Consider the following 17,382-nt stretch of genomic DNA (forward strand, 5'->3'; position numbering starts at 1 on the left):
CTGAAAGATATTAATTAGCAGTAAGAGTCTTTATATATCCACAATTGCTTAGTTTTAAGTTTTAAGATGAACAAGTAAATAGTTGCACAGGAGCTCACCAGGAATACAAAAACCTGAAAGAAAGGAAAGAATCAGGTAAATCCTATTCCTTGCATAAGGTTTGGATATGGTTAAAACTTCAGTCAAAACTCAAACTGATGAAGTAAAAAACTAGATAGGAATGAGTTTATGTGAAAAATTACATTGTGAGCAATGCAGTGAGCACACACATGCACAGCCACATGCCTTTTGCCTCTTGCAGTTTCTGTGAATTAGAGACCATGGGGTTTTCTGGCCTATTAGCAGTATTTTTATAATTTTAGTCTTTACATCGATGAATTTCACTGCATGGTTAATATTTTGAACTTTTAGTTTTTACAGGACAGTTTCCACACACACCCTGACAAGCTCTAGTTAAAGGATAGCCCTTTAGAAACTATGAGCTCTGGACCAACTTGGTTAAGATACTACCACCTTGTTCCCTGGAGTTCAACATTTTTATTTCTCTTGTTTTCTGTCTCCTTAGGTCTTTCGGTGACTTCCACATCTATTCATTTCTTTTTCAGCTTCATGTTCCCCTTTGTTTCATACTTGATCCTGTTCTCTTTACTCCCTTTCTCTTACCTTCTTCCCTCTCCAGGAACTTATCTCAGGGAGCTCTGCCCAGGGGGCTGGTTGGGAACATGCCTGCTGTGCCCTCAAAGAGTAGAGAGGGGACCCACTAGCTAAGTGCAGAGTGTTGCAGGCGTATTGTGGACAGAGCCAGCATAACCACCATGTCTCTGGTGGACTGCGGATGTTCTGGTGGTTAGAAAACAGGCATGTCAGTCAGATTATCAGCTCCATTTTTGCGTCAAGAAGTGCTTCTAAGTAAGAATCATGGGCCTTTAATGTGTTGGTTATGTCTTTAAAATGAGATGCTGGCATTGCTCTGTGTTGTCTGGGATCACAACTGGTTTAAAGCCCCTAGGAAGACAACCCTGACTCACTGGCTGCAAGGCAGATTTGAACTGATGGCTGATGTTTGTTTTCTGTGATGAAACTTTCCATAGATATTGAAGGCTGAAGAGCCTTTCCAAGGCAGACTGGAATATTTTATGTAAACAAAAAGGTGGACAGAGTGTGGTACAAAAAAGCTGGTTACAGGGGCTATAAGTATTTTGCCACATTTCTTGCACAAACAATGAGGCTCATAACTGTTTATGCCACCTGTAATTAAAAATCAGATAATCCAAGCAATTTGAGAAACTTTTATATGATTAATATGCTGCAGTGAAAGATAATTAATTGTAAAGACATTTTTAGAAGCAGTGCAATAATCTTCTCTAACCAAAAATAAATGTTTAAAAAGTAAGAAAATTGATAATGCGAGTAATTATGTGGATATTACAACAATCTAACCTCCTTGGTAGAAAGTTGGTGCCTAGGGACAGTATTATCCACACATTAAATTGAAATGAACAATAGCATTCTCTTTCTCATTACAGTCTAGGAAATGGCAGATGTAACATAGCTGGAGCCCTGTAAAGCTGCCTAGGTTGAGATTTCAGAGCAGTTCTAGAACATGCGACTCTACTCACATAAAGTCTACCTCTAGATAACCTAAAAGGATGTTTCAGATAGAGATTTTAAGACTTACGCTAAATGTTTTCATAGCTTTTGCATATAAAATTTATCATGCTCCCAAATTTCACAGGTGGATTTGTATCTAGATGATGCGTTAATGATGCTGTGTCCACCTGCTTTTGAGCTTTAACCAGTGTTTTAAATGCATTAGCTCCACAAGTAGCATTCATTGAACACAGATTTTTGTTCATTGTAAACATTATATTTCAAACTTAGCCATATTATTTCCAAAACAAGCCTTAATGAAGGAAGCAATAAGCATAAACACTTATTCTTAAAATGCTAATGTACAAGAAAGTAAATAAAAGATATTGTTGATAGTAGATATGGAAAATAATACACAGTTCCTGCAAGCTGTCATGAGGAATGTTTTCTTGAAGGACTGTAAACTCTTAACCAATTGGGTATATGGTTATACTTTACCTACAATATTTTCCTAATATTACAGATGGCAGTAGAAGCTCAAGATTAAATTACTTATCTGGTATTCAATTAGCCTTCCAACAGGTTGCTTATAATATAACAAGAAAATGAGCATTTAAAGTCATATGAGTTGTAACAGTAAAATGATAATGCACAACTAGGTAAAACACAGAACTGATAGTAAGGAAAATGGCAGAAATTGAATTAGCTCTGTATAGGTGTGTGTAATAATGTGTATGGTTTTATTTATAATATGAAGGTATGCTTTGCTGTTTATTCATTTTAAATGAAAGAGGTAGATATGAGCTTTATTAGTAAAAATGAAGAAGCAATATATCTGTTGCAAGTAGTAAAAAAAACTTGCCATGAAATCACAAAATATAGAGCGATAAAAGGAAGTTTTTGTGTTTGATGTGTTGGTTGTTATTTATTTGTATGTATATATACATAGACATGTATTTCTCTAATCTTAAGAAGTCTCTACAGCAAACCATGAAGCGTCTGCTGTGTGGTTCTCTTTTCTATAGAGTATCTATATGCCATTCAGAGGAGTATGATGTGCCAGGCAGTGCCCTGTTGTTGGGATGCTAAGCAGCAGAGGCTCAGAAGCTGAAGACAACATGAAGTAGAGATTTATGAATTAGTTGCCCTGCAAGAACTTTGCTGCATGAGTTTTGAATCTGATATCTGATTTCTGCTGCCTTCCAGCTGGCTTCACCTTGCGGCATGCACAGTATCTCCTGGGCTCTGCCTCTGCCTGGGAGAAATCTGGACTTGCAGAAGCTCCTGTGGGTTTCAGCAGGTATTGTTCAAGGGAACCTGTGATTTTCTTGTTGTAGTTGAAATGAGGCCCAAACTACAAAAAGGGTAATTTTTTACCCTTATTTGTAGACCATCCCAAATTCGTGGATTAGGTAAATTACGTCAAGCTTGTTCTTAGTTTCTTTTTTTCTGGTCTGTCTGTGGCCTGACCCTGGGCTTGAGTCAAGATGTCTTGAGCTAGCATTACGGTAGCAAGACTTGGCAATGTGAATAGAGTACATGTTTCAGACAGTGCTGTCCATCAGTTTGATCAGGAGGTCATCACCTGCAGCAGGCAGTTCAGAGATAGCTACATTTCATTTCTTTCTCCTTATAAGCACACTTAGAGCAAGAACTCTTCAAGCTACACAAGCATCAAATCGCATGAAAATTAAAGCAAAAACCACCAAAACAAACCAACTGAAAAACAACAAAAATCTATCTTTGGACATGTAGATCCATAATCTGTAAATATCTGCAGACTTAATTCTGGTTTGAATTAAGCATTTGCTTGTGATCTGCAGGGTTTGGAGCTCTGTATTGCATAGTGCTTAAATTTGTTGCTGGCATGTTAAGACCACGATATTCTAATGTACGTGTCCTGAATTATATAATACTACTGAGCACCCTTTCTAATTTTCTTAGTGCTGTGAGTCATTCAGCTTCTGGGCATTAGTTAAGTTGTTACATAGATGATTTCCCTCATAATTGTAGAGAGTTTTGCTGCCTTGTTTTTCTCTTCTTTCTTTGGCAAGCAGGATTGTTTCAGTAGTGGTAATAGAGTTGCCTGTTGCTATTGTGAGTTTAGTCAGCTGTGAAGCTGCACTTGTGTTTGTTATTACCCTGTACTTTCTTATGAAACGAAACCTATTAATTATTTCATTCAAATGTGGCCACTGGGCCTGATCCTGGGGGACATTCCTCTTTCTCCTGCTGCTTTGCATTTCCATTCATTTTAATGGCAGTTCAGGCAGTTTCTTTACATTTACGTGTAATTTCCCTTGGCTGTCACTGCCTGTTCCTTCTAGATACTTCAGTCAATATTTTCCACTGTTGACTGAATTAATGTTTCTGCTCAGGAGCTGTCATTGTAACTCCTGATCCCTTATTTCCTCCTCTATGCTATAGTTGAACATTGAGGCATGCAGGGGTGGAGGTCAGGGGTACAGCACTTGTGGTTCACCACAGAGCAGCTTTCCAGAATAATACACAGTTTTAAGCATTAAAACATTTGACCTGTAACCCTCCTTGGTTATTGCATTTGACTTAATAGCTCCATTTTGATTTTTTTTCCCCTTTGACTCTGGTTGGTATTGCAGTGGACTTGTTGGGAATTTAATAGCTATCGTGACAATTTTTATTTTCTAAATGAAACAATGCCCCCTGGTGCTCTAGGATTCAAGAGGTCTGATTTTACAGTCAAAATAAAAATAAAACCAAATAAAATCTTTTCAGACAGACACTTACTGTCCCTAAATCTGCCAGCTACCACTCAAATGCTGTCACTGTCACTCATAGGGGATGGGGAAGAACACTTGTCAGCACTGAGCAACAAAGAGAAGTCACAAGGAGAGTAACAGAGAATAAAAGCAAATTGCAAAAGAGACACATGTCCATTAGGCAGGGTAAAAGCAAGTTACAGAAGAGAAAAATAAAATGAAAGGGTTAAGACAAAAAACAGCCTAATGAAAGAACAGTCAGAGAAAACTAAAATTTAAACTGTCTGCTTAATGAAATGTAAAGTCTAGATAGTGATAAAGAAGAAGCAATGATATTAAAAAATGGAAGCACTTTTTTATAAAAAGATTTAATTTAATAAAGGTATTTCAGAAGAAAAGGACAAAGAGGGTAAGTGTGAAAAATATGCAATCAAGAGAAATTAAAATGACAAATCTAAAAGGGAAGAGTATGTAAAAGGTATATGTAAGTGCATGAATGCTACAGGAATTGGTAGAATAAATGCAGTTTGGTATCTTCTGTGTCTAACACAATAGATTATCGATGCAGAAATTTAAACCAAAGTCCTGTCAGAGTTAAAATATGAGCAAAGCTGATAAGCAGTGAAATGAAACAATTGCCCACTCTTCAGTTTAGCCTGTCACTAGCATTTGATTCTTTAAAAATTAAGATGCTAAATTACAAAATGATTCTTGATGGGCACAGCATGCATGGGAACCACAAGAATGTTGCTTGTCCTGGTTGCAGACAGCAAACTCCAGCACAGCATGCCTTCTCACAGCCTCGCAGCTGACGGGAGCCTCAGCTTTGGAAGGCCAATCAATAGAGCAGAGACTGCCATAAATCACCATCTCAGATGAAGCACAGGGCTATGAATGCTACCAGAGCTATCTATAAAGCCAAAAGAGACAAAAAAGGGGAAAAAAAATGAAGGCAGAAGAAAGGCAAAGGAAACCACCCCTTGCTGCAGCTGCAAGAAGTGTAAACAACCCCTGCTCTCAGGTTTTTTTTAGTCACGGGCAAGGATAAAATAGCACAGCTCAGAAGCAGGGATGACTGAAATGGCTTTAAGGTAGCTTTATATTCCCACAGTCCTGGAGCAGCAATGAGTCAGTCAAGTCCCTAACTGTAAGTTAGAATAGCCTGAAGGCTGCTCTAAATCATTCTGGCTGCCAGTGACCCTGCAACAGCAGAGAGGGGTTGCTGGGGCATAGCAAAGTCTTGGCTGCACTTCTCTTCCTTTGGCCATGTCCTCTAGCCCGGCCGGAGGAGTTGGTGGGAGGGGGTGAGGGGGAATCGTGGGAGAAGAGAAGGGAAAGCACAGAAACGACTGTGATGCGTGTTCTGCTGGGAGACCCCTGCTTCTCTGTGGCTGGCAGTGGTCCAGTGGCTGGCTGTGGTCAGAACTGATCCTAGCACAGGCAAGAAAAATTCTGTGGCTGGGCCATGGGCAGGGACACTGGTAGGGTTTGATTCTATTAATCTGATTTTCAAAGGCATTTTTTGAGATTTCTTCAGATTATATAGAGTTCCTTTTCCCTGGGAATCACCTCTGATGGTGACTGCTGTGTTGGTCCTACATGCTGGTAGGTGTTCATATTCTGTGACAGCTGTGGTCAGTTTTGTTAGTGTTAATGAGATATTATCCCTACCCAGTATCATTTGGTCTAACAATAGCGATATTTAAATTAATGCTGTTACCTGGATTTGTACCATTGAGTCTAGCTTATTAATTCTTTTTTATTTATCTTATAAACTAAATACATATCCCAGTTTGGGAGAAAAGCATGAGACTGTTTTACTGTCTTCTTTTTTAAGAGGAAAATTCTAAATAATATTTATAAAAAATATCAGCAATCAGTAATCCTAACTCCAGATATTTGCATTTTGGATTTGAATGGTTTAATGCTGTTGTTGGTCACTTCTGAGGTTTGTTTCCAAACTCATCTGTAAATATTCCAATCTTGGTAATTCCGTGTGGGCAGAATGTTTGTGGCTTAGAAGATCATCATTCTTTCCAAGCCAAAGGGCATACATTCTGAAACCTTCCCTTTAGTTCACTAGACAGTGAACAGCCCAACCTTACTAGTGGATAATCAATTGGAATGTTATCGAACTGATTAGTAATGACAGATTATTGAGTGGGCTATTAGAAGAGATCTTGCAGCAGAGGAAAAATTATTATTCCCTTTAATAATTTTTTAAAGGCATTCCCAAAGTTTTGTTTTCAGTCAGCTGGGTAGTTCATGATGTGCAACAGAAGTAAAGTGATGTTTTGAAGCACATCACAGATGTTTTGAGCAAGACCATTGGTCTTGTAAGTAGTAGATGTCTCCAATCTTGCATAAATTATGCAGAGACATATGCTTAACCTGTACATATACAATACAAAGGTTATATTTTACATTTCCAGATCTGTTTTAATAAAAGTGTGGAGAGGTACCTTCTCACTGACTAAACCTCTGGGAAGGCAGAAATAGGCAGTCGTGGACATTCAGCCATTCACTGCCTGTACTGAGGCAAAAGGATATCATCCCTTGACAAGCAAACAGTAGAAGAATGGTAGTTTGTAACCATAGGTGTGGTGTGCATGTGAGGGAGCACAGATGCTGTAGTTCAGTTTAATGCTGTTGATACTATAGCTTATAGTGTCTTGGCTTTGTCTGCTAATTTAGAACAGAAATTTTTTAAGGAAAAAAGAAAGATGTAGGTGTTGGTTGGATGTATGTCAACACTGGTTGACACAGTCAGCAGCTGAAGACTAAATCTTCAGGGTGTAAATTCATTTAGCTCAGTTGATGCCAGGAGAGCTGTGTCAGACTGTAGTACTTAAAGCTCTGTCCTGAGGACACCCAGTACCATCCGCAGGAACTTCATACACAGAAATCACTGGAGTTCCTTGGAAAGGATTCAGTGCTTTCCTGCCAGGAGCTCAGCACCAGCAGTGGTCCTGAAGATCTAGTGCTGCCAGAAGAGACACATAACCTCTGTCTGTTGCCTTTAATCACAACTGAGGGAAAAACTGTTTTGTGTTATCTTCAAGTCTGAAGACTGCTAACATCTCAAAATATTGAAGATCATCTGATTCTGTGGGATTTCCCTGCTGCTGTCTTCTCCCCAGCCTTTTTAGGTAGGACAGATTGCAGCAATTCATGCCAAGTGTGTGGGAGATCTTTCCAGAGTCTTACCTGTGATGATCCAAACACGAAGACCTTCCTAAAATACTAAGCATTTCATCCCATCCACAGTATTGTCTTAAATATACCTATCAGTTCACCAGGTTGAGCAGTCAGTGCAGATAGTTCTGGTTCACAAAACAGGAGTGTTTCTGGTAGCTTGGGGGAAGTGGTGCAAAGTGGGTATTCTCTGCACTTCCAATTCATGGGCAGGGCCACACTGGAGAATAATCCCAGATGTATTCCTTTGCATGGAAGAGCCCACTGAGTAGGTATCTCTGATTTAGCAGCAGGATGGAGCTGAAATCATGTCCTGACATGCAAACATTTGGGATTATTTAATAACTTATTTTTTCCTTGGGGATTGATGGCTTAGTCTGTCATTTATTTGTTTGAGATATTTTATGATCTGATGATTTCTCCTCACATATTTTAGTCAGGCATATTATGTATCATTGTTGCTTTATGTTTTCTATTACTGGGAATTAATTTTTCACACAGTATCTTCATTTAATTATATAATACAATCACATGTGCATCTGCATGAATAGGAAAAATCTGTTCTAATTTAGCCATTATATATTATGCTATCTTGGGTTTCCCAGTAAAAATTCCCAAGTTTTTTGTTTTAGCATAACAATAGTCATATTCATTGCTTCTTACATTAGAACAAAAACACTCAGATGTCGGTTCATAGATTGACATAATCAGCTTTGTCTCTTAATTAGAAAAGAGAATAAAGCTGTTTAGGGGTGTCAATAAAATGACAGATGTATCATTAACAGAAGGCTACATTGGATCAGAGTGGTGCAAATACTTGGAATTGAAATGTTAAAATTTTTTACTGATAACCTTTCATTTCTAATTTTCATTTTCTTAGGATTTTTTCAGAATTGAAAAATAGCAAAGATACATAATACAGCATATATAGGAAACAATGATCAGTGGTGCCGAACTCAAGTTTATAACCAAAGTAGAGATATAGCTAGAAAAACTTGTTACTCTGGATTCTTGCCTACCCCCAAAACAAATTTCAGCATGGCCAATGCACCATTTAGCCATGTCTTTGATGCACTCCTCATCACCCCTATGATGTCACCAATTGTTCATGAACAACGGGACAGCATGTAGATTTTAATACAAAATTCGGGACCCACCTCATACCTGACTTCTTGGTGCAGCACATGGCATCAATTCTTTTCACAATTAGTCTGAATATTCAGTTTAGTACTGACTTCACTGAGTCCATATTTTGCACATTTCTCCCGCAGTTTATGATGCCATTGATATCTACCCTTTGGTATAAAGCAAGTTTATACTTTGCACTTGTAAGACACAATGGCTTTCAGTCAGAACAAACAAAAATTGCAGAATCTGACAAAGTTGCAAATATTCAAACACTGGGAAAATGGTAAGAACATGCTTTGGTATTCAGTATACTGATGGAAATATGATTGCTTGCTGCATCTATGATCTGTCAGAGGTGGCTCATCCCAGCAGGGTCTGACATCCAGGGCATTCACAAGTCCCAGCATCTCATATCAACTTTACTGACAACCTAAGCTAGAGGATTTTCAGACTTTCTACAGATCCAACTATCTTCTGGCAAGCAATATTAAGATCCTTCTTAGGAAGAAATCTGTGCTGTTTTGTCTGTTCAGCATCAGCCATATGATAAGATTCAAGGTGCAGATGGGCTAGCTGCTAGGTCAAATAGCAGGGCACATGAGAGTCCACCCTTTAGTGTACTCTGAGCCTTCTGTATTAGGCAAGTGGCTATACTGCCAGAGACATTTCAGCACGATGAATGGGTGAGTCACCTGTCCATAGTCCTGAGTTTGCATCCATTTCTGCACAGTAATATTAACATGGATGAGGTGTCCTAAATCTTTGTTTCCTTCTCTGTCTGCATCCACATTTTTTTCAGTAGAACCCATACAGCTCATAACACTACCACAGAAATGTTTTAAACTTTTAAGATTTTATGGAAGTTTGACACTTACGTGAATTTTGTGCCCTGCGTCTAGACAGCTGCCTCATCTGCTGTTTGGAATTCAGCATTTAATTATGTGGGGTTCCGAAACAGTTGTAATGGTACCCAGTTGAAACAGCTGGTTGGAAAATAGTGAACATTTATTTAATAAAATTTCTGATTTTCAAATTCAAGCCTTTTACCTGATGGAAAATTGAAAATGCTGTTACCTGTGTCAAGGAGTTTAGATCTATCCTGTATCATTCAACCAAAGTAGGAAATTACTCAATCACCAAGGCAAGCGTGGCCCCAGTGCTGGTACACTCAGCAGCAGAGTGATCCAGTGTGGTGCACATGATTGTTTCCTGAACTGGAGGAACCTCAGAGATGCTGAGAGAGCTGCCAGGAGCCTGTGGTCAAGTGCCACAGCACCTGATGGGACCTGGACAGGTCCAGGTGCAAAGATGGCCAAGTGTCTGCACCTATAAAAGAAGCTCTGTAGGAGCACCAATGCTCAGGGCATGGTGTAGCAGCAGTTTGTGCAGGAAGGGCACACAGGAAGAGCACTGAAGCCCTGGAAGCCTGGCAAGAGAGCAATGGTATGCATTCAGCAGAAAGCCACAGCCTGTCCAAACTCTGCATCCACCACAACTGCCCATCTGCCAAGACAGAGCTCCATCGGGGACACACTGGCCACTCAGGTGCCACACGGCAAGGTGGGTCCTGCTCTACCACCAGTACCAGGCAGCAGCAGTGAGCTTCCCTGTGGGAGGTGTGCCCAGGAACTGCTGTGCTTAATGACAGGCAGACAGACTACTGGAATCTCACCCTCTCTTCCCACCCTGCCTATCACAGGGCATTTGATACAGAGAATTCCCTGTCCTCTCTCTGCCTGCCTGAACACAATGACTTAAGGGATAGGGAGCAATGGTGATGAGTTCCTGCACAGTGCAGCAGTCACATCTCTTCTGTGACTGCCCTACCTCCCCAGGTGCCCTGGCATAACAGGTGTGAGGGTCTGTAAGTGGAACTGAACAATAAAGAGGACAATGATTCATTGAGCATGGAGGTGTCACCAAGGTTAAGTCAGCCTATGCCCTTCATCAAAACTGCTTCCATGAAGAATGAAGACAGGTCATTGTCATAGGAAATTCTTCTGAAGGATATTGAAAGCCTAGCATGCAGACAGGACACACCTCTTAGGGAAGTCTGCTGCCTCCTGGGGCTTAGGTTAAAGTTGTGAAGAGAAACCCTCCTACCCTGGTATGGTCCTCAGATTATCATCGATTATTGATCTTTCAGGTGGCAGCAATGAAGTCAGAACAAGAAGTCTGAGGGCAGACAAGAGAGTCTTCAGGGCCTTGGGAGAACTGGTTAAGGGATGAGGTGCACAAACAGTATTCTTCTCTATCTTGCCAGTTGCAGGGAATGATGGGGAAAGAAACAGGAAGAGCTACCTGATAATATCTGGTGCCAATCCTGGTGTCACCCTTTTTTTGACCATGGGTTGGCTGAACAAAGAACTTTGGCTGGAACTCAGGAGAAAATGGAGAATTTTTTACCTTTGAACGTAGGGCAGGCAGCTTAGAAGGACTACAAGGATGTTGTCAGGTTATGCAGGGAGAAAATTGGAAAGGCCAAAGTCCAGCTAGAACTTAATCTCCTGCCATAAAAGACAATTAAAAATATTTCTATAAGCACATTAACAACAAAAGGAGGGCTAAGGAGACTCTCCATCCTTTATTGGTTACAGGGGGAAACATAGTGACAAAGGATGAGGAAAAAGCTGATGTACTTAATGCCTTCTTCTTCAGTCCTTAGTAGCAAGACCAATTGTTCTGAGGTTACCCAACCCATTGAGCTGGAAGACAAGGATGGGGAGCAGAACAAAGCCCCCATAATTCATGGGGAAATTGTCAGAGACTGGCTACACCACTTAGGCACAGGCAAGGCTGTGAGGCTGAGTAGGATCCTCCCAAGGGTACTGAAAGAGCTGGTGAAAGGGCTGACTGAGCCATTTTCCATCTTTACCATCAGTCCCGGCTAACTGAGGAAGTCCCAGTTGACTGGAGGTTAGCAAATGTGATGCCCATCTACAAGAAGGGCTGGAAGAAGGATCCAGGGAACATCATGGAACAGATCATCTTGAGTGCCATGATGTGGCACATGCAGAACAACCAGAGAATAAAGCTCAGCAAGCATGGGTTTAGGAAAGACAAGTCCTGCTTGACCAACCTATTCTCCTTCTATGACAAGGGAACCTGCTTAGAGGATGAGGGAAAGGCTATGGATGTTGTCTACCTGGACTTCTGTAAAGGCTATGACACCACTATTTCCCACAGCATTCTCCGGGAGAGACTGGCTGCTCATGGCTGAGATGGGTGCACTTTTTGCTGGGTAAAAAGCTGGATGGCCAGGCTCAGAGAGTGTTGTGGAATGGAGTTAAGTCCAGTTGCTGGCCAGTCACAAGTGGTGCTCTCCAGGGCTCAGTATTGGGGCCAGTCCTGTTTAATATCTTTATAAACAATCTAGATGAGGGGATTGAGGGCACCCTCAGTCATTTTGCAGATAACACCAAGTTGGGCGGGAGTGTTGATACGCTGAAGGGTAGGAAGGCTCTCCAGAGGGATCTGGACAAGCCAATCGTATGAGATTCAATAAGGCAAAGTGCCGAGTCTTGCACTTCGGTCACAACACCACCATGCAATGCTACAGGCTTGAGGAGGAGTGGCTGGAAAGCTGCCCAGTGGAAAAATATATGGGGGTCCTGGCTGAACATGAGCCAGCAGTGTGCCCAGGTGGCCAAGAAGGCCAGTGGCATTTTGGCTTGTATCAGCAATAGTGTGGCCAGCAGGGCCAGGACAGTGATTGGTCTCCTGTACTTGGCACTGGTAAAGCTGCACATTGAATCCTATGTTCAGTTTTGGGCTCTTGTGTTTAGTTTACAAGAAAGACATTGAGGTGCTGGAGTGTATCCAGAAAAGGGCAACAGAGCTGGTGAAGGGTCTGGAACACAAGTCTTATGAGAAGTGGCTAAGGGAGCTGGAGGTATTTAGTCTGAAGGAAAGGAGGCTCAGGGGGGACCTACAACTACCTGCAAGGAGGTTGCAGCTAAGGGGGTGTCAGTATCTTGGCTCAAGTAACTAGAAATAGCACAAGAGCAAACAGCCTCAAGTATTACCGGGGGAGGCTTAGGTTGGGTATTGGAAAAAACTTCTTCACCAAAAGGATTATCAAGAACTGGAACAGACTGTCCAGGGAAGTGGTGCAATCACCATCCCTGAAGGTATTTAAATATGTGCAGATGTGACATTTGGGGCCATAGTTTAGTGATGGACTTGGCAGGGCTAGGGCAGTGGATAGATTTGGTGATCTTAAAGGTCTTTTCCAGCCTAAACAACTCTATTATTCTATGAAATTACACAGATGGATGGTGTCTGGTTTTGAAAAAGACATTAAAAGGATAATATATGTTGGTAAATCTAGGACAGGCAAGTCTTGGTCTCTTCAGAAAGATGATTCTTTTATAACCTAAATATTATTTTGTGCAGGAAACAACTTAGGAAAAAAATGAAACAAGTATTCATTTGCAATTGTAATGTCTCTGATTACAGTCCCCAAGCTGACATTTACTCAATTTAATTAAAAAAATTGAGCATTATATTTATATTTCCTACTCCATCTTTCTCAGCAGAGGGATTTAAACCATGTTCAGATCTACAGTGCCCCAGTTACTGTTCCATCTTATAATCTTCCAATTAATAATATTTTACTTTGTGTAACTGCAGAAAGAAAATGCATTCTTGATTTACCTAAAACTGGAATTAGTTCATTTACCTAAAACCAACAAGGATTACATTTGAGAGAACTCATACAAATACAAGGCCAGAAGCTTCATTTAGGTTTAACCCTTATGCCCTTGAACACAATGGAGTTTACATAAATATTTAAGAAGGACAGTCACAGCCCAATTAAAGGAATATATTTTCCAAGCATCAAGCCATTGTTTTCAGGCAATGCACTGAAGCTCTTAAATTAATACATATTAAATCTGTTATGGGTTTAGCAGAGTTTTAGGCTGAGGAGAGGGAAAAGCAGATGAGAGCACCCCAGGGGGAGGTCGGGCAGAGATTGCCTGTGAGACACACGACCCACTGCCCAGCACAGGGTGTCTGCATGGGCTGAGAGTGGCTGCAGGCTGCTCTGCAAATTCACCCGAGGAGCAGAGGGCACCACCATCTCTCTTGTTAAGTCCTTTTAGCATCCTAGGAGAAGCCGTGGGCATGCTGAGAAGGCTGTGACTGCCTTCATTTTGATATTTGCTAAATAAAATTGAGGAGCAGCTGTTTTGTGGAAAATATATTTATAGGCTTTTTTTTTTTTTTAATTTAAAAATAAAAATGATTTAAGATACTTCAGAATATCCCTCATAATGAGAGCTCTAGTTCCAGGCAAGTCCTACCCAGGAATGCTTAGTAAAGAACTGCACTTTTCAGGTCTGCTCACTTCAGACTAGAGAGTCCATTGGGTTGCTGTTATATAGCATGTAGCATGAATTATGGAAATGTGCTGCTCATATGCACAGTAATATGAAAAGTCTCACTACCCAGAGCTAGGAAAATAAATTTGAAAATAATCGGGTTTGTTGCTCTCTAATTGTGGCAGCTGTTAAGGCAGGGACAGAACTATGAGAAAGTCTGACTTGAAAAAGACCCTTGTGCTGTTGAAGGCAGGGGCAAAGCCAGAGCAGAGCTCAGGGTGAGAGAAGGAGGGAAAGGTACAAGTGAAATGGAAACCAGAGCAGAGAAGTTTTGGAAGAAGAGGAAAGAACACAGAAACACATTTATGAAGGGGAAAGAAAAGGAGAGACCTTTTCTCCTTGCAACTATGGAAGAGCAGAAGGCAAAGAGCCAAGATTGCAGCATGTCTTCTGCTGAAATAGATCACCTGCAGTTTCTACTGAGAGAAATAAAATCAGTTCAGATGGAGAAACTGAGATGTTAATCTAGGCTGGTGGCAGAAGGAGATGAAGCAGGAGAGAATTAATGTTTGTGGAGAATCCAGTTACAAGACTCTTTCTGTTAACATGTGCAAGAGACTTGTAGCACTAGAAGGAAATGAGGGAAAACAAGGATCTGGGAAGCAACTATGAATAATACTTTGAAAGGGAAGAAGACGTACTAATACCATGTTCATCTTACAGACTTTAAGGCTTTTGAAACATTCACTGAAGCTGCTGTTTTCCTGTGATACATGTGTTACTGGCAGGATTAGTTACCTTCTCTCATTATATCAACTTCAAGTTTTATTTGCTAATAAGTGAACTAAATAAGGTATCGGGGTATTTTTCTGTTTATTCAACTGTTGAGAATATACTTCGGAATTTTTCAGTACATTTTTGAGCAAAATATACCCTGACTGTTAATTCTGTAATATGATTCGTGAAATGTCTGATGTCTGAAGCTCATGGGAGAGAGGGGGGAAATTGCTTGCAGATCGCCACGTGCTTCTGTGCTTCCACTTGGGGAATGCATGGCCGTAACTGTGGGAGTCATTAAATCATTAATTAAGAACTTCATAGCTGTATTGCATCTTTTTTTAAAGGATGAAATGCACAATTTTTTCTTCTTCTTAAGCTATGCTTGTGGAGATTTTAAGACAGAGTAAGTGGCCCCATTTCTCTAGTTAATTGCCTTGATAAATCAGGAGTGGGCTGCTGGTATTTGAAAATTCTGTGCATGGTAGACAGGGTGAGGGAGGGAACAATTTTGTGCAGTGTTCTCTTGTTGGTCTATAATGGTATATAATACACTCTGGTCAAACTGCTACAATACCACCATGGCTATAACATCAGAAGTTTACTGCAATAAAACTAAGTGTTTGTGTTACCGTTACCAAAAAAAGTACATTGCAACACCACTCAATTTTTCCTATGATGCAATTAATCTTTGTTTGCATATATACATATGTGTATGCATATAGAAATAAGTATGCTTATATACACATAATCTGTGTTGATAAATACATGTGTACATACACACGCATTCTGAATGAATTGTACTTGCTTCCCTGTAAGGGGAAATGGAAAGACAGAGTGATTTAATTGATACTAGTCGATCTCACAACTGGAGATCAATTTTACAATGAGCAATGTAGTCATAGACTGTAGAAAGGTTGTTCCTATCTCTATATGAGATGGGCAACAACAGATGGGTGTAGGCAGACAGGAGAGCATAGTGAGGAAACTGGACAAGACTCTCAAACAGCCTTACTCATTCTCTGTTCCAGTGCAGTATGGATGTAGTTCACAGTGGTGACATTGGTGGTCAGGATTCAAGAAGGGATTTGACTGAGGGTGAACTGGCAGTGAAAGCAGGTGGACAGTATCTGGACTAAGAATATATTGCAGAAGATGAGAACAGAGGCTCCTCAGATCTGAACAGGAGCTTGGTTTGAGAAGAAAGTTAACAACACATGAGCAAAGGGTCTCAATTGTGGTGGCAGGTGCATGGAGGCACCCCGAAAGGGATGGGCAGCCAGGATGTATGTACACAGAGGAATCGTGGGGAGGAGAAAAATATTTGCAGATGAGTGGGCCAGGAAAACGGACTTAAAAAACCAAATATGATAAGCGACATGACAGAATCAGGGGAAATCTAGGCGAGTCATCATCTTTGCCACCAAAGGGAGCAATTCTAATCTATCTGTATTGTTAATAAAGACCAATACTTCCAAAAAGCCATTGCACTCCTTTTCTTTCTTGTGATTATAGAGAACTTAAAAGACACACAGTGAACCAAGATTCCAAACTTCTGGACAGCTCAGTTATGTGAAAGGAAGGGTCTATTTTCAATATCCTTTTTGTTCTAATGCTCATCCAGCATTACTTATAATTCATACAGTTTTATAGGAAATAATATTGGATTCTTACTGTATTTTTTTACTTCTGAAATTATATGCTACATACTCAGAAAAAATACAGTTGCTGCACACAGAAGCAGCAATATCTTTCCATCTAACATTCTCCTCTCTTTCCTTGTTACCAGGGTTTTTTAAATGTGATAATGTCCCACCACTGTTTCTGAGATTTCCTGAATTTATTTGTTTGCTCTTTATTACGTAAGGAATGATTTCTGCCTGTTTGAATATATTTCTGTGGGGAGTGCTGACATTCTTATCCACACTTCACTTGTCACTTCTAGGCCAGACGGTTAATATGATTTCCTACTATGAGCTACTTACTGCGTACAATTTTAACATGTGTTGCAGGAAGGCAGTATATTAAAGTGCAGAAATGGCTTATGAAAGAGATGGATATTAGAAAAAAGTCATTGGGCTCTTTTAGGTCAAGACAGTTAATGTGCAGCATAAATATGTTCCTGATAGTGGTAAAAGGAAATACTGGTGGACTTCATATTCTGATCCCCATACAGGGAAAAAAAAAGTGTTTATGTTTGTGGATAATACCAAAAGAGGAGTGACTGCAAGCCTGCAAAGGAGGGATTAGCGTTCCAAATGGTGAACTGGAAAACACAGAGGACTAATCAACAGCATCTGGACAGGAGCATGATTTTTTCTCTGGGAAAAGGCTGAAGGCTGTAATGGTTCCCAAGCTGAATTTTTATTAACATTCTGGTGATTTTGCACAGAAACCTGAGGTTGTGCTGGGAGGCAAAGCCAGGTGTGTCACCCTCGAGATGGAAGAGGTAATTGCTTTGCTGTGCTTAGTGCAGGACACTGAAAGGTGTGGACTAATGTTAGAAAATCAAGAAAGGAGTGACATAGGTATGTTGAGGTCTAGAAAATAGCTATGAGGAAATACTGGAAGAAATTGAAGTTGTTTAACCTGAAGAAGACTAAATGAGAACCTAATAAGTACCTTTAAAT

Source organism: Acanthisitta chloris, unplaced genomic scaffold (assembly GCF_000695815.1).
Source record: "Acanthisitta chloris isolate BGI_N310 unplaced genomic scaffold, ASM69581v1 scaffold9800, whole genome shotgun sequence".
Classification (NCBI taxonomy): Eukaryota; Metazoa; Chordata; class Aves; order Passeriformes; family Acanthisittidae; genus Acanthisitta; species Acanthisitta chloris.